At 35.1% G+C, this 16,650-nt stretch overlaps 2 non-coding genes across 2 annotated transcripts; both read right to left on the bottom strand.

Annotated features, from left to right (window-relative positions):
- Positions 1-2,379: 2,379 nt before the first annotated feature.
- On the bottom strand, positions 2,380-2,451 carry Trnae-cuc (transfer RNA glutamic acid (anticodon CUC)). Its single transcript has one exon. It is a non-coding gene; the product is annotated as a tRNA-Glu (tRNA).
- A 12,011-nt stretch (positions 2,452-14,462) lies between these two features.
- On the bottom strand, positions 14,463-14,534 carry Trnae-cuc (transfer RNA glutamic acid (anticodon CUC)). Its single transcript has one exon. It is a non-coding gene; the product is annotated as a tRNA-Glu (tRNA).
- Positions 14,535-16,650: the final 2,116 nt, after the last annotated feature.

Raw genomic sequence — 16,650 nt, 5'->3', positions numbered from 1 at the left:
CAAGTTATTTGTTGTGAATCTGGTAATAAAGGCGGCATTTTTCGATTAAAGAAAAACGGGTGCTAACTACAAAAACAATTGAAAGTTGCAAATCTTTCATTTGAACAATGCCAAAAGCCAGGGATACTTAATTGATATGCTTCATTGTTCACTCGATAACTACACATCATATAAATGCACGAATAAATCATACATAAGGTTTTGAAACAATTTGTAATCTTTATGAACATTTATTAAAGTTGGTAATAAGCATATTTGCAATTGGTGAAACAAATCATTTGACCGCTGAAGTCTCAAATTCAGATGAAATTCAGAAGAAACAGAATAAAAACGACCGAAAACAACTATATGTCGCCAGTGTTGCAGGGTCATCACAGCTTACATCTGAAAGAGGCGATATTGTTACTAATCTGATTCCAGCCGACACTTAATTGATTTTGAGACATATATACACCTCGTGCACTACACCGAAACTGATGAAAGTTGGACTATATTTTACTTACTATCCTCTTGGAATTTCTGTAACTTACATTTCACTTTCGTTCTCATTATGTACTTGATTTCACTTGGTATGCGCAATGGGACGATTCTAGTAAAGAATAGCATTTGTCTTTCCACGATTGAATATCAAGTTCCGGCCAACACTGTGCAAGAGCTGATGTCCAGTTTCCTGTAGCTTGTTGTTTCTCGCTTGTGGAACATTCGAAGGCGGATTTTTTCTAGAATATCGGTCCGTTCATGGCCCAGTTTTCTATTATTTCAATCGTCATATGGGCCTCAATGGAGACTGCATCATACAGTGAATATTCGTCCGTTCGTAGCACACTGTTAATTAAATAAAGATATCCGACGCTATTGCCACAGCGAGATGGATCGGGGAGGTGATGGCATTGAAGCTACCATAAATGGGGTATTGATTGATTGATCAGCTTTGACGTATTGACGTTTCATTTATTCAATGTAGGTAGGTGCGGTAGCTTGTATGGTAGAGCGCAGACCGCGTATTTCAAGGGTGGATGGTTCAACATCCGCCATTGCAGTCCTAGTCGGTTGCCTAGGTTTGGCCTTAGGAAATACACTTAGGTTCTATTTCTTCCTCAATAGATGCCTTTGAAGAAAATTGATTCAGGATACACAGTCTTCAAACTGAAAATACAGAGCTTTTTTATTGGTATATACTTTTATTTGGATACTTGTATTTTCGACCTTTAGCAATTATTTGTGAACCATAATCCACCATAAAGCTAGTCTGAAATTAAAGTTTTATAAAGAAGTTATAAGTAAGAAACGATTTAAACATTTTTGGGCTGAATGATGTCACGTGACGCCATACAGATCTAGCTCTTTGCCTCCTGTGTACGCTCTTTCGCAGTCTGATGTGCCTCTGTTATAAGAAATATTTATTGAATTTAACAAGGAATTAAAATAAATAAGGGACATCTGTGAATAATTCCTATGACTGAGAAAAGAACATAGGATAAACGTAACGGAAACGTACATGTTTTTATTCTTTCCGTTCCGCAAACAATCATGCGGAGGACACTAAAGGAAATGGCAGTAGTCATTAGCATTTCCAGTGGCATTACTTTCATACTATTAGGGTTACGCTTTATTTAAAGACCACGTTGGCTAAGTCTCCCACCCCGTCAATTTATTTCGTGATTCAAGTACAAAGTGCCGTAATATCGTAATATATTTAATAAATCGAAAGAGCTCATTGTTTGTCCCTGCAGAGACTCATGACTTGATCAATATTACATCGCTTTTACATTGTTCAAATTTGCGGTACGATACATATCAAAGACATCGTGTCAGACGTTATTCATACTAGGCACCTGCGTAATATTATGACGTCACATTCATACTAATTATACGCGTCATATTGCTATTAACAAGATTCGATATTCTTTATCCATTTAATAATCGATATTATCACAATGATACTTCAAGAACATTTAAATTGGAAAGGAGGAACTCGATACACCAAAATCAATCGTGAATTCATTTTCGTTAAATATAAAATAAATTAGTGTTAAATATGCTTAAACGTTGGCAAACGCTGTAAATTGTTCAGAGAGCTTCGTAAAAATCGAATCATTTGAAAGCGTATATAAAATCATTCATATATGACACGATTTGGCCGAGTGAATAATGGAAGCACTGTATTAAAAATGTTTTCCTTTGGTGTTTACACTAAATTTTTGCGAGAATAAATGTAATGTTTAATCAAATACTTTGATTGTGATTAATCTCTTTCACCTAAGAAAAACTGTTTTTGATCAGAAAGTCGAAACGTAGATATAATTTCTACAATTTTTCTTATCTTTGTAAAGATAAAACTTTATGTTATATTTGCACGATATAGATTAAAACAAAAGTTTCCCAAGCGGGGAATCGAACCCCGGCCGCGGCGGTGAGAGCGCGGAATCCTAGCCACTAGACCACTTGGGATATTATGGATATGATTTGTTGATACATGGATATCAAGTTGTCATGGCAATGGAAGATGCACATAATGTATTTCGCAAACACTGAGCTGTATAATCTACAGTATCTTTAGACATCTGAAATACAAATTTCAATCAGCGCCTAACTATAAACAAAAGAAGCACATTTATTTGATGAACAGGGTAAGATAAACAGAGTCAGTGCGAATGATGACTTATTCTTACGCCGCATGAAAACCTTTGGCGGGCCTCATGAAAGCCCTTGGCGGGCCGCTTGGGCCGTAGTTTCCCAACCCTGTCTTAGACATTATTTCCTAAAAATTTAAGGAAAGAAAACATGTATATTTTGAATCGTTAGAAATATTTTTTAAGAACAACACTTAAGTCTACTTGAGTAGTCTTTTATTGAACATATATTTCTCGAAAGCTTCTATTGTCTTCCCGAATATCAAGTATGTCGAGGCGTCTTAAATGACCATAATTAGGTTTGGTGGCTACACTGGGTATATAATTTTGATCCTATGCATTGTTTTGCTCTTGCGATCAAAACTGGTATTGGGGAGATAACGGGAAATAAAATCATAAAAACATATACTATTTTACAGAAGAACACAGAGAGAGAGAGACAGAGAGAGAGAGAGAGAGGGAGAGAGAGACAGAGATGGAGAGAGAGAGATATGTGATCTTTAATTGACCGTTTGGAGTTTAACATGGATGTGATTCGTTTATATAGTCCAGTACAAAATAATCTGATACATTACCAGAACCTTTACAAGTTATTTGTTGTGAATCTGGTAATAAAGGCGGCATTTTTCGATTAAAGAAAAACGGGTGCTAACTACAAAAACAATTAAAAGTTGCAAATCTTTCATTTGAACAATGCCAAAAGCCAGGGATACTTAATTGATATGCTTCATTGTTCACTCGATAACTACACATCATATAAATGCACGAATAAATCATACATAAGGTTTTGAAACAATTTGTAATCTTTATGAACATTTATTAAAGTTGGTAATAAGCATATTTGCAATTGGTGAAACAAATCATTTGACCGCTGAAGTCTCAAATTCAGATGAAATTCAGAAGAAACAGAATAAAAACGACCGAAAACAACTATATGTCGCCAGTGTTGCAGGGTCATCACAGCTTACATCTGAAAGAGGCGATATTGTTACTAATCTGATTCCAGCCGACACTTAATTGATTTTGAGACATATATACACCTCGTGCACTACACCGAAACTGATGAAAGTTGGACTATATTTTACTTACTATCCTCTTGGAATTTCTGTAACTTACATTTCACTTTCGTTCTCATTATGTACTTGATTTCACTTGGTATGCGCAATGGGACGATTCTAGTAAAGAATAGCATTTGTCTTTCCACGATTGAATATCAAGTTCCGGCCAACACTGTGCAAGAGCTGATGTCCAGTTTCCTGTAGCTTGTTGTTTCTCGCTTGTGGAACATTCGAAGGCGGATTTTTTCTAGAATATCGGTCCGTTCATGGCCCAGTTTTCTATTATTTCAATCGTCATATGGGCCTCAATGGAGACTGCATCATACAGTGAATATTCGTCCGTTCGTAGCACACTGTTAATTAAATAAAGATATCCGACGCTATTGCCACAGCGAGATGGATCGGGGAGGTGATGGCATTGAAGCTACCATAAATGGGGTATTGATTGATTGATCAGCTTTGACGTATTGACGTTTCATTTATTCAATGTAGGTAGGTGCGGTAGCTTGTATGGTAGAGCGCAGACCGCGTATTTCAAGGGTGGATGGTTCAACATCCGCCATTGCAGTCCTAGTCGGTTGCCTAGGTTTGGCCTTAGGAAATACACTTAGGTTCTATTTCTTCCTCAATAGATGCCTTTGAAGAAAATTGATTCAGGATACACAGTCTTCAAACTGAAAATACAGAGCTTTTTTATTGGTATATACTTTTATTTGGATACTTGTATTTTCGACCTTTAGCAATTATTTGTGAACCATAATCCACCATAAAGCCAGTCTGAAATTAAAGTTTTATAAAGAAGTTATAAGTAAGAAACGATTTAAACATTTTTGGGCTGAATGATGTCACGTGACGCCACACAGATCTAGCTCTTTGCCTCCTGTGTACGCTCTTTCGCAGTCTGATGTGCCTCTGTTATAAGAAATATTTATTGAATTTAACAGGGAATTAAAATAAATAAGGGACATCTGTGAATAATTCCTATGACTGAGAAAAGAACATAGGATAAACGTAACGGAAACGTACATGTTTTTATTCTTTCCGTTCCGCAAACAATCATGCGGAGGACACTAAAGGAAATGGCAGTAGTCATTAGCATTTCCAGTGGCATTACTTTCATACTATTAGGGTTACGCTTTATTTAAAGACCACGTTGGCTAAGTCTCCCACCCCGTCAATTTATTTCGTGATTCAAGTGCAAAGTGCCGTAATATCGTAATATATTTAATAAATCGAAAGAGCTCATTGCTTGTCCCTGCAGAGACTCATGACTTGATCAATATTACATCGCTTTTACATTGTTCAAATTTGCGGTACGATACATATCAAAGACATCGTGTCAGACGTTATTCATACTAGGCACCTGCGTAATATTATGACGTCACATTCATACTAATTATACGCGTCATATTGCTATTAACAAGATTCGATATTCTTTATCCATTTGATAATCGATATTATCACAATGATACTTCAAGAACATTTAAATTGGAAAGGAGGAACTCGATACACCAAAATCAATCGTGAATTCATTTTCGTTAAATATAAAATTAATTAGTGTTAAATATGCTTAAACGTTGGCAAACGCTGTAAATTGTTCAGAGAGCTTCGTAAAAATCGAATCATTTGAAAGCGTATATAAAATCATTCATATATGACACGATTTGGCCGAGTGAATAATGGAAGCACTGTATTAAAAATGTTTTCCTTTGGTGTTTACACTAAATTTTTGCGAGAATAAATGTAATGTTTAATCAAATACTTTGATTGTGATTAATCTCTTTGACCTAAGAAAAACTGTTTTTGATCAGAAAGTCGAAACGTAGATATAATTTCTACAATTTTTCTTATCTTTGTAAAGATAAAACTTTATGTTATATTTGCACGATATAGATTAAAACAAAAGTTTCCCAAGCGGGGAATCGAACCCCGGCCGCCGCGGTGAGAGCGCGGAATCCTTTTTTTTTTTTTCTTTCTTTATTTAAAAAACGTTTTGTACAGTATATATGTTAAAAGTATATAGTCAGTATTTACATAGGAGTTTGTAATGCTATATTACAAAATAATGGTTCTACAATAGTATTTTGTAATGCTATATTACAAAACCATGATTCTACAATAGTATTTTGTTAAGCTATATTACAGAACAATGATTCTAAAATTATATTTTCTAATGCTATAGTACAAAACAATGATTCTACAATGTGATAAACAGTTTATCCTCTTCCATTCTCATTAAAGGATTATCTTTTACAAAATACTTCGTTATCAATGTCTGATTTTTGTCTTTGTAATGTTGATACGCATATAATATATATTTTCTAGTCAAATATTGGAACAATCTTTCGATGTCTGTTTGTTTCCCTAATAACGACATAATGTTTCTTCTTTTGTAAATGCACAATCGAGCAATGCTCAGAATGTAGTTCAAAAAATAACTATTTACTGATTTTGTTTCTTTGTTATATCCTATCATGAGCATTTGTTCAAAAGAAGTGCTATTGAGAACACCAACTCTACATTCTTTAAAAAGAATCTCAACTATATATACAATATAATTCTTAAAAGAGCTTAATTCAGGACATTTCAAAAACATGTGAAATAAATCCTGTTTCCAACTGGCACACTGGACATAAGTCATTATCAATTTTGCCATAGTATTTTAGTCTCTCTTTTGTAAATATTCGATTGTGCATTATTCTGTAATCCAAATCTATACAATCTGGGGTCTTGAAAGGTAGATGTATCAATTTCCAGTATTTATGCTTTTCCAAACTAAATATCTTACTCCAAAAGGAAACAGAAGCTGGTTCTTGAAAAATCAACGTACATAAAAGCTTGTAAAATAGTTGTGTTGTACATAAACAGAGGTCATATAATTTTGTATCAACTCTGAGAAACATATTATTTCTCCCATTGGTTACAGTGGGTTTTGACTCTGTTGCAACAATATTTCTCCAGCCTAATGGTATACTTTCTATTATGCAATTATAGTCTTTTTTTATCTTATCTGTTTTGATCTCAGAATTTGATTTGTATATCATTTCTTGAATAGCTCTATAAGGTAGTATTCCAGGTACAAATTCATATGTAATATCCTGAACACGAACAATTCCTGCTTCTATAAATTCTGCGAAAAACAACGTTTTACCAGCACATGTAATATTAGGATTTAAAAAGAGAGGTTGTTCAAAAACATTCCTCACATCAATATTTGTATCGATATTATTTCTAAGTTTTTCCCATGCATGAAACATTTCTCTGTAAAATATAGGTAGGGTATTCAATTGTTGCTTATTTAAAGACATGAGAAACAACTCTTTGGTCAACCTCATGTTCAGGACAGTAGATAAAAAGTGATCAAAGGTATTTTTCCACATAGCATGGCAATTCACATCAAAGTATCTTTTTAAAAATTTTAGTCTGAATGCATACATTTTCATCTTTATATCAGTTAACTGTAGTCCGCCATTTCGCTTATCACCAATTATTGTATAATAGTGAACCAAATGGGACTTTCCTGACCAGATAAATCTGAGAAATAATTGCTTCAATTCATCAGCAATCATATCAGGAAGAGGCTGAACTGACACTATGTACAATACTCTAGAAACTAATAAGTTATTAACAACTGTTACTTTTCCTTGTATTGTCAAATATCTCTGTGACCACAGTTGCAATAAGTTTTTAATTTTAGACAATCTATCATTCCAGTTCAGTTGCTCACATAACTTTGCACATTTTCCAACATAAGCTCCCAAAATTAAGATGACTTGATCACACATTTGAATTTGTAATTGTTTGCAATAATCATCAGTAAGTTTACCAGATCCAATACACAGAAGTTCTGTCTTTTCCTTGTTCACCTTTGCACCAGATCCTTTACAATACAAGTCAAGTACATTAAAAGATTGATTAATGGATTGTGTGTCCGCTAATGTCAAGGTTGTATCATCTGCATGTTGAAAAACTTTACTTGTATTACTAGACAGTGGGAGTGGAATACCTTTGATAGTGGGATTTGCTTTGATAGCGAGTCCTAAGGGTTCTGCTGCTAATACATATAACATTGCTGATATAGGACAACCTTGTCTGACTGAATTTTTAATTAAAAAGGGTTTCGTTAGATGACCATTGCATTTAACACTACTTTTAATTTCATTATAAAATATCTTTATCCACTGAATAAAATTGTCGCCAAAACCGAACTTTCGTAAAACAGAAATCAAATATGAGTGGCAAACTCTGTCAAACGCTTTTTCTTGATCAATTTTTAAGATATATCCCTCAAGATTGTCTCTCTCAACCATATCTATAATATCTCTTACAGTGACTATAGTATCAGCAATATCTCTCCCAACTATACAACATGTCTGAGTTTGAGAAATAATTTTGGGTAATACCATTTTTAAACGTGTAGACAAAATCCTTGCCAAAATTTTATAATCTACATTAAGTAAACTGATAGGACGCCAATTTTGCAATCTTCTATTATCCCCCTTATTTTTATAAATAAGTGATATAACCCCAAATCTCATTGATCTCGACATAATATTGTCATTCTTAACCTTCTGAAAGATGTGCAACAGAATATCATATATACAATCATAAAATTTACAATACCACTCTACTGTCAATCCGTCCGGGCCGGGGCTTTTATTTTTAGCCATCCCTTTTATAGCTGTATGTATTTCATCAACTGTTATTATGGCATCACACATCTTTATCCTCATCAGATACAGAACAGTTTACAAAATTTAAAAGTGAATCAGTACAATTATCATCAACAGTTACCGAAGAATATAAATGACTATAAAACTGATGTATTTCATCTAAGATTCCGCTTGTATTTGAAATAATTACACCATCATCATCAATCAATTCATTGATTACATTTTTGTTGTGTCGATATTTCTCAAGATTTAGAAAGTATTTAGTATTTCTATCGCTTTCAATTGCCCATTTCGCCTTAGATCTCAATATAGCACCCCGACAAAAATCGGTTTCATAGTCACTTAGCTGATGTTTTAGTTCTTCATATTTGTTAATGTCATATGATTCTTTATTTGCGACTTTTTCTGAAAATGATTTTAATTTATTTTGCAATGTAAAGTATTCTTGTAATCTTTCCTTATTTCTTCTTGTACAGTATACTTGGGAAAATTTTTTAATTTTGTATTTTACATTATCCCACCAAATGAGTGGTTCACTAAAATACATTTCGTCAGTTTTTCCCTCGGTAAGAATTGATTTCACTCTTTGTACATATTTTTCCTCAAAAAGAACATTGTTATTTAGTATCCATAATCCGGGCCCTGTTTCCACTTTGCAGGTATTTAGTTTAAGGTATACAAAAGAATGATCACTAAAGGATGTATCTGCATAATAAATATTTTGCACATTGGAATGCAATTTTGAGGAAATCAAAAAATAATCTATTCTACTCTGCTTCATTTCGCCTAGTACAACTTGTTTTCTGGAGAAACTACGAGTACTAGGATTTCGTGATCTCCATAAATCGGTAATATTCCTATCATGAATAATTTTATAAAGTTCACGCACTGCTACATCATCAATATGTAAGGCTTTGTTATGTCGATCAATACCTGCTAAAGTTGTATTGAAATCACCAGCCAGGATAGTGCTATCACTAGTACTGTTATGTAAATATGTATTTAGCTTCATGAAAAAGTTAAACCTTTCCTTCACAACATTTGGAGCATAAATATTGATTAAATCAATCACTTTATCATCAATAGCTATTTTAAGATGTAAAATCCTACCCTTTTCAATCATTTCTTGTGTCACCTGATTTCTCAATTCTCTCACTACTAAAACAGCAACACCTGCCCTCCTATTGTCTGCATTACTATAAAATATGTCACCATTCCAAATCTCATTTTCTCTAATACTTTCAGCAAACTCATCATCCCAAAAGGTTTCTTGCAATAATAAAATATGGCCTCTTTTCTCTTTAAATATTTCTAAAACAGACTTTAGTTTATTCAAATTACGCAAGCCATTTACATTTAGAGATACAATATTTAAAGCCATGATTATGATGAGTGTATTGAAAGTATTAAAAAATGATGAGTGTTTGATCATTTCTTAATAGGTGTTCGTCGCATGCTATTCATTTTCAGGTTAGGTACTGGATTAAACCTTCTCCTTCTCCTTTGTACTACTTTGAAATTTTCGATATTAGTACCGTTTTCTTGACATGTACGTGATTCGTTTGATCTTTCAACAACGTCTGCAGCCATCTTCCTGTCATCATCTGAATCTGTCCCCGATCCATCTCCAATTGTATGATTGTTGTTTACTTCCTCCTCAGATTCTATTTCTACATTGGTCATATCAACTCCACTTCTTTCTTTTTCTTCCCCACTTTCTCCACTCTCGTTATCTTGTTTTGCATTCTCAATTTCTTCTTTATCATCTTCGTCACTCGGTAACTCCAATATGTCTTCCCTAGTATCATCATCAACTTGCGAATGAACCCCTGCAATGGCCTCTCTGTAACATATACATGTTTGCGCCTCTTTGTGGCATTTGTCGCATATCCTGCATGTACACATTAGAGGAAAACTTCCACAACTGTCACATCTTTGCCTTGAGCAATTTTTTGCTACATGGCCTTGCTCCCCACACTTGTAGCATACAAAATCAGGGCAGTCTTTTATAACATGTCCCGGATCTAGACATCTAGAACATACCTTAACTTGGTTATCGTGTAATACTCTAAAGTATTGCTGACCATTGACAGTCTGAAATTTCAGACTGTAAGGCAAGGATTTTACCTGCTGTGGAAATTTACATTTGACATAACGAGTCCCATCAGCCACACTAGTCCCAGGATAATATCTGCGTTGAATGGGAGAAAGAAGTTCTACTCCGTATTCACCGAGCTTCATACTTATATCATCATCGGTGATGTATGCTGGTAAATGAAGAATTGACACAATAATAGTGTCTGAATATAAGAGAGTACAATCAAAGTGTTCACTTCCAATATCAATTCCACACAAGGTATTATATGCTACTTCCTTGCTCGGCAGTGTGACTTCATACAAATTTGCACCTTTGGGCACAACTGCATAGACCGACATATCTCCGGTTAATTCTTCTACACTTCTAACAATATCACTTGCCTTTATTTTCTTCACATCCTTTACATCAATCACCACGGTACATTCTTTCCCAAAACGACGAGAAGCTCCTGTCTGTCTATCGATGTTACTCGACATGCCATTCTTATTGTTAGCTATTCCACTGGTGTCATTAGAGTGTGAGTCAGCTCCTTGTGCTGCACGTGCAGCACGACCAGGCTTTGTATTCATTGTCACAGAAAATAGTATTCTGTGTGGTGGATAAAGTTATCCACACACTCAAAATATATCACACTTATATATGAACGCGATCACACAAATCTTATAAACGTACCTGTAACAAATTAAAACAGCAAAAATGTCTATTAAAGGAAAAAAACTTGAAAATTCACGGAGCTATCATCAAACGTGTTTTCCTTCTGATGTCATAACCGGAAGTCCTATAGATTAAAACAAAAGTTTCCCAAGCGGGGAATGATGTCATAACCGGAAGTCCTCCGCGGTGAGAGCGCGGAATCCTAGCCACTAGACCACTTGGGATATTATGGATATGATTTGTTGATACATGGATATCAAGTTGTCATGGCAATGGAAGATGCACATAATGTATTTCGCAAACACTGAGCTGTATAATCTACAGTATCTTTAGACATCTGAAATACAAATTTCAATCAGCGCCTAACTATAAACAAAAGAAGCACATTTATTTGATGAACAGGGTAAGATAAACAGAGTCAGTGCGAATGATGACTTGTTCTGAGGCCGCATGAAAACCTTTGGCGGGCCTCATGAAAGCCCTTGGCGGGCCGCTCGGGCCGTAGTTTCCCACCCCTGTCTTAGACATTATTTCCTAAAAATTTAAGGAAAGAAAACATGTATATTTTGAATCGTTAGAAATATTTTTTAAGAACAACACTTAAGTCTACTTGAGTAGTCTTTTATTGAACATATATTTCTCGAAAGCTTCTATTGTCTTCCCGAATATCAAGTATGTCGAGGCGTCTTAAATGACCATAATTAGGTTTGGTGGCTACACTGGGTAGATAATTTTGATCCTATGCATTGTTTTGCTCTTGCGATCAAAACTGGTATTGGGGAGATAACGGGAAATAAAATCATAAAAACATATACCATTTTACAGAAGAACACAGAGAGAGAGAGAGAGAGAGAGAGATGGAGAGAGAGAGATATGTGACCTTAAATTAACCGTTTGGAGTTTAACATGGATGTGATTCGTTTATATAGTCCAGTACAAAATAATCTGATACATTACCAGAACCTTTACAAGTTATTTGTTGTGAATCTGGTAATAAAGGCGGCATTTTTCGATTAAAGAAAAACGGGTGCTAACTACAAAAACAATTGAAAGTTGCAAATCTTTCATTTGAACAATGCCAAAAGCCAGGGATACTTAATTGATATGCTTCATTGTTCACTCGATAACTACACATCATATAAATGCACGAATAAATCATACATAAGGTTTTGAAACAATTTGTAATCTTTATGAACATTTATTAAAGTTGGTAATAAGCATATTTGCAATTGGTGAAACAAATCATTTGACCGCTGAAGTCTCAAATTCAGATGAAATTCAGAAGAAACAGAATAAAAACGACCGAAAACAACTATATGTCGCCAGTGTTGCAGGGTCATCACAGCTTACATCTGAAAGAGGCGATATTGTTACTAATCTGATTCCAGCCGACACTTAATTGATTTTGAGACATATATACACCTCGTGCACTACACCGAAACTGATGAAAGTTGGACTATATTTTACTTACTATCCTCTTGGAATTTCTGTAACTTACATTTCACTTTCGTTCTCATTATGTACTTGATTTCACTTGGTATGCGCAATGGGACGATTCTAGTAAAGAATAGCATTTGTCTTTCCACGATTGAATATCAAGTTCCGGCCAACACTGTGCAAGAGCTGATGTCCAGTTTCCTGTAGCTTGTTGTTTCTCGCTTGTGGAACATTCGAAGGCGGATTTTTTCTAGAATATCGGTCCGTTCATGGCCCAGTTTTCTATTATTTCAATCGTCATATGGGCCTCAATGGAGACTGCATCATACAGTGAATATTCGTCCGTTCGTAGCACACTGTTAATTAAATAAAGATATCCGACGCTATTGCCACAGCGAGATGGATCGGGGAGGTGATGGCATTGAAGCTACCATAAATGGGGTATTGATTGATTGATCAGCTTTGACGTATTGACGTTTCATTTATTCAATGTAGGTAGGTGCGGTACCTTGTATGGTAGAGCGCAGACCGCGTATTTCAAGGGTGGATGGTTCAACATCCGCCATTGCAGTCCTAGTCGGTTGCCTAGGTTTGGCCTTAGGAAATACACTTAGGTTCTGTTTCTTCCTCAACAGATGCCTTTGAAGAAAATTGATTCAGGATACACAGTCTTCAAACTGAAAATACAGAGCTTTTTTATTGGTATATACTTTTATTTGGATACTTGTATTTTCGACCTTTAGCAATTATTTGTGAACCATAATCCACCATAAAGCTAGTCTGAAATTAAAGTTTTATAAAGAAGTTATAAGTAAGAAACGATTTAAACATTTTTGGGCTGAATGATGCACGTGACGCCACACAGATCTAGTTCTTTGCCTCCTGTGTCCGCTCTTTCGCAGTCTGATGTGCCTCTGTTATAAGAAATATTTATTGAATTTAACAGGGAATTAAAATAAATAAGGGACATCTGTGAATAATTCCTATGACTGAGAAAAGAACATAGGATAAACGTAACGGAAACGTACATGTTTTTATTCTTTCCGTTCCGCAAACAATCATGCGGAGGACACTAAAGGAAATGGCAGTAGTCATTAGCATTTCCAGTGGCATTACTTTCATACTATTAGGGTTACGCTTTATTTAAAGACCACGTTGGCTAAGTCTCCCACCCCGTCAATTTATTTCGTGATTCAAGTACAAAGTGCCGTAATATCGTAATATATTTAATAAATCGAAAGAGCTCATTGTTTGTCCCTGCAGAGACTCATGACTTGATCAATATTACATCGCTTTTACATTGTTCAAATTTGCGGTACGATACATATCAAAGACATCGTGTCAGACGTTATTCATACTAGGCACCTGCGTACTATTATGACGTCACATTCATACTAATTATACGCGTCATATTGCTATTAACAAGATTCGATATTCTTTATCCATTTAATAATCGATATTATCACAATGATACTTCAAGAACATTTAAATTGGAAAGGAGGAACTCGATACACCAAAATCAATCGTGAATTCATTTTCGTTAAATATAAAATTAATTAGTGTTAAATATGCTTAAACGTTGGCAAACGCTGTAAATTGTTCAGAGAGCTTCGTAAAAATCGAATCATTTGAAAGCGTATATAAAATCATTCATATATGACACGATTTGGCCGAGTGAATAATGGAAGCACTGTATTAAAAATGTTTTCCTTTGGTGTTTACACTAAATTTTTGCGAGAATAAATGTAATGTTTAATCAAATACTTTGATTGTGATTAATCTCTTTCACCTAAGAAAAACTGTTTTTGATCAGAAAGTCGAAACGTAGATATAATTTCTACAATTTTTCTTATCTTTGTAAAGATAAAACTTTATGTTATATTTGCACGATATAGATTAAAACAAAAGTTTCCTAAGCGGGGAATCGAACCCCGGCCGCCGCGGTGAGAGCGCGGAATCCTAGCCACTAGACCACTTGGGATATTATGGATATGATTTGTTGATACATGGATAACAAGTTGTCATGGCAATGGAAGATGCACATAATGTATTTCGCAAACACTGAGCTGTATAATCTACAGTATCTTTAGACATCTGAAATACAAATTTCAATCAGCGCCTAACTATAAACAAAAGAAGCACATTTATTTGATGAACAGGGTAAGATAAACAGAGTCAGTGCGAATGATGACTTGTTCTTAGGCCGCATGAAAACCTTTGGCGGGCCTCATGAAAGCCCTTGGCGGGCCGCTCGGGCCGTAGTTTCCCACCCCTGTCTTAGACATTATTTCCTAAAAATTTAAGGAAAGAAAACATGTATATTTTGAATCGTTAGAAATATTTTTTAAGAACAACACTTAAGTCTACTTGAGTAGTCTTTTATTGAACATATATTTCTCGAAAGCTTCTATTGTCTTCCCGAATATCAAGTATGTCGAGGCGTCTTAAATGACCATAATTAGGTTTGGTGGCTACACTGGGTAGATAATTTTGATCCTATGCATTGTTTTGCTCTTGCGATCAAAACTGGTATTGGGGAGATAACGGGAAATAAAATCATAAAAACATATACTATTTTACAGAAGAACACAGAGAGAGAGAGAGAGAGAGATGGAGAGAGATATGTGATCTTTAATTAACCGTTTGGAGTTTAACATGGATGTGATTCGTTTATATAGTCCAGTACAAAATAATCTGATACATTACCAGAACCTTTACAAGTTATTTGTTGTGAATCTGGTAATAAAGGCGGCATTTTTCGATTAAAGAAAAACGGGTGCTAACTACAAAAACAATTGAAAGTTGCAAATCTTTCATTTGAACAATGCCAAAAGCCAGGGATACTTAATTGATATGCTTCATTGTTCACTCGATAACTACACATCATATAAATGCACGAATAAATCATACATAAGGTTTTGAAACAATTTGTAATCTTTATGAACATTTATTAAAGTTGGTAATAAGCATATTTGCAATTGGTGAAACAAATCATTTGACCGCTGAAGTCTCAAATTCAGATGAAATTCAGAAGAAACAGAATAAAAACGACCGAAAACAGCTATATGTCGCCAGTGTTGCAGGGTCATCACAGCTTACATCTGAAAGAGGCGATATTGTTACTAATCTGATTCCAGCCGACACTTAATTGATTTTGAGACATATATACACCTCGTGCACTACACCGAAACTGATGAAAGTTGGACTATATTTTACTTACTATCCTCTTGGAATTTCTGTAACTTACATTTCACTTTCGTTCTCATTATGTACTTGATTTCACTTGGTATGCGCAATGGGACGATTCTAGTAAAGAATAGCATTTGTCTTTCCACGATTGAATATCAAGTTCCGGCCAACACTGTGCAAGAGCTGATGTCCAGTTTCCTGTAGCTTGTTGTTTCTCGCTTGTGGAACATTCGAAGGCGGATTTTTTCTAGAATATCGGTCCGTTCATGGCCCAGTTTTCTATTATTTCAATCGTCATATGGGCCTCAATGGAGACTGCATCATACAGTGAATATTCGTCCGTTCGTAGCACACTGTTAATTAAATAAAGATATCCGACGCTATTGCCACAGCGAGATGGATCGGGGAGGTGATGGCATTGAAGCTACCATAAATGGGGTATTGATTGATTGATCAGCTTTGACGTATTGACGTTTCATTTATTCAATGTAGGTAGGTGCGGTAGCTTGTATGGTAGAGCGCAGACCGCGTATTTCAAGGGTGGATGGTTCAACATCCGCCATTGCAGTCCTAGTCGGTTGCCTAGGTTTGGCCTTAGGAAATACACTTAGGTTCTATTTCTTCCTCAATAGATGCCTTTGAAGAAAATTGATTCAGGATACACAGTCTTCAAACTGAAAATACAGAGCTTTTTTATTGGTATATACTTTTATTTGGATACTTGTATTTTCGACCTTTAGCAATTATTTGTGAACCATAATCCACCATAAAGCCAGTCTGAAATTAAAGTTTTATAAAGAAGTTATAAGTAAGAAACGATTTAAACATTTTTGGGCTGAATGATGTCACGTGACGCCATACAGATCTAGCTCTTTGCCTCCTGTGTACGCTCTTTCGCAGTCTGATGT

This window comes from Sinohyriopsis cumingii, chromosome 3 (genome assembly GCF_028554795.1).
Source record: "Sinohyriopsis cumingii isolate HCF-2022 chromosome 3, ASM2855479v2, whole genome shotgun sequence".
Taxonomy (NCBI): domain Eukaryota; kingdom Metazoa; phylum Mollusca; class Bivalvia; order Unionida; family Unionidae; genus Sinohyriopsis; species Sinohyriopsis cumingii.
The sequence above is the reverse complement of the archived record's forward strand: the minus strand, read 5'-3'. Positions and strand labels throughout refer to the sequence as shown.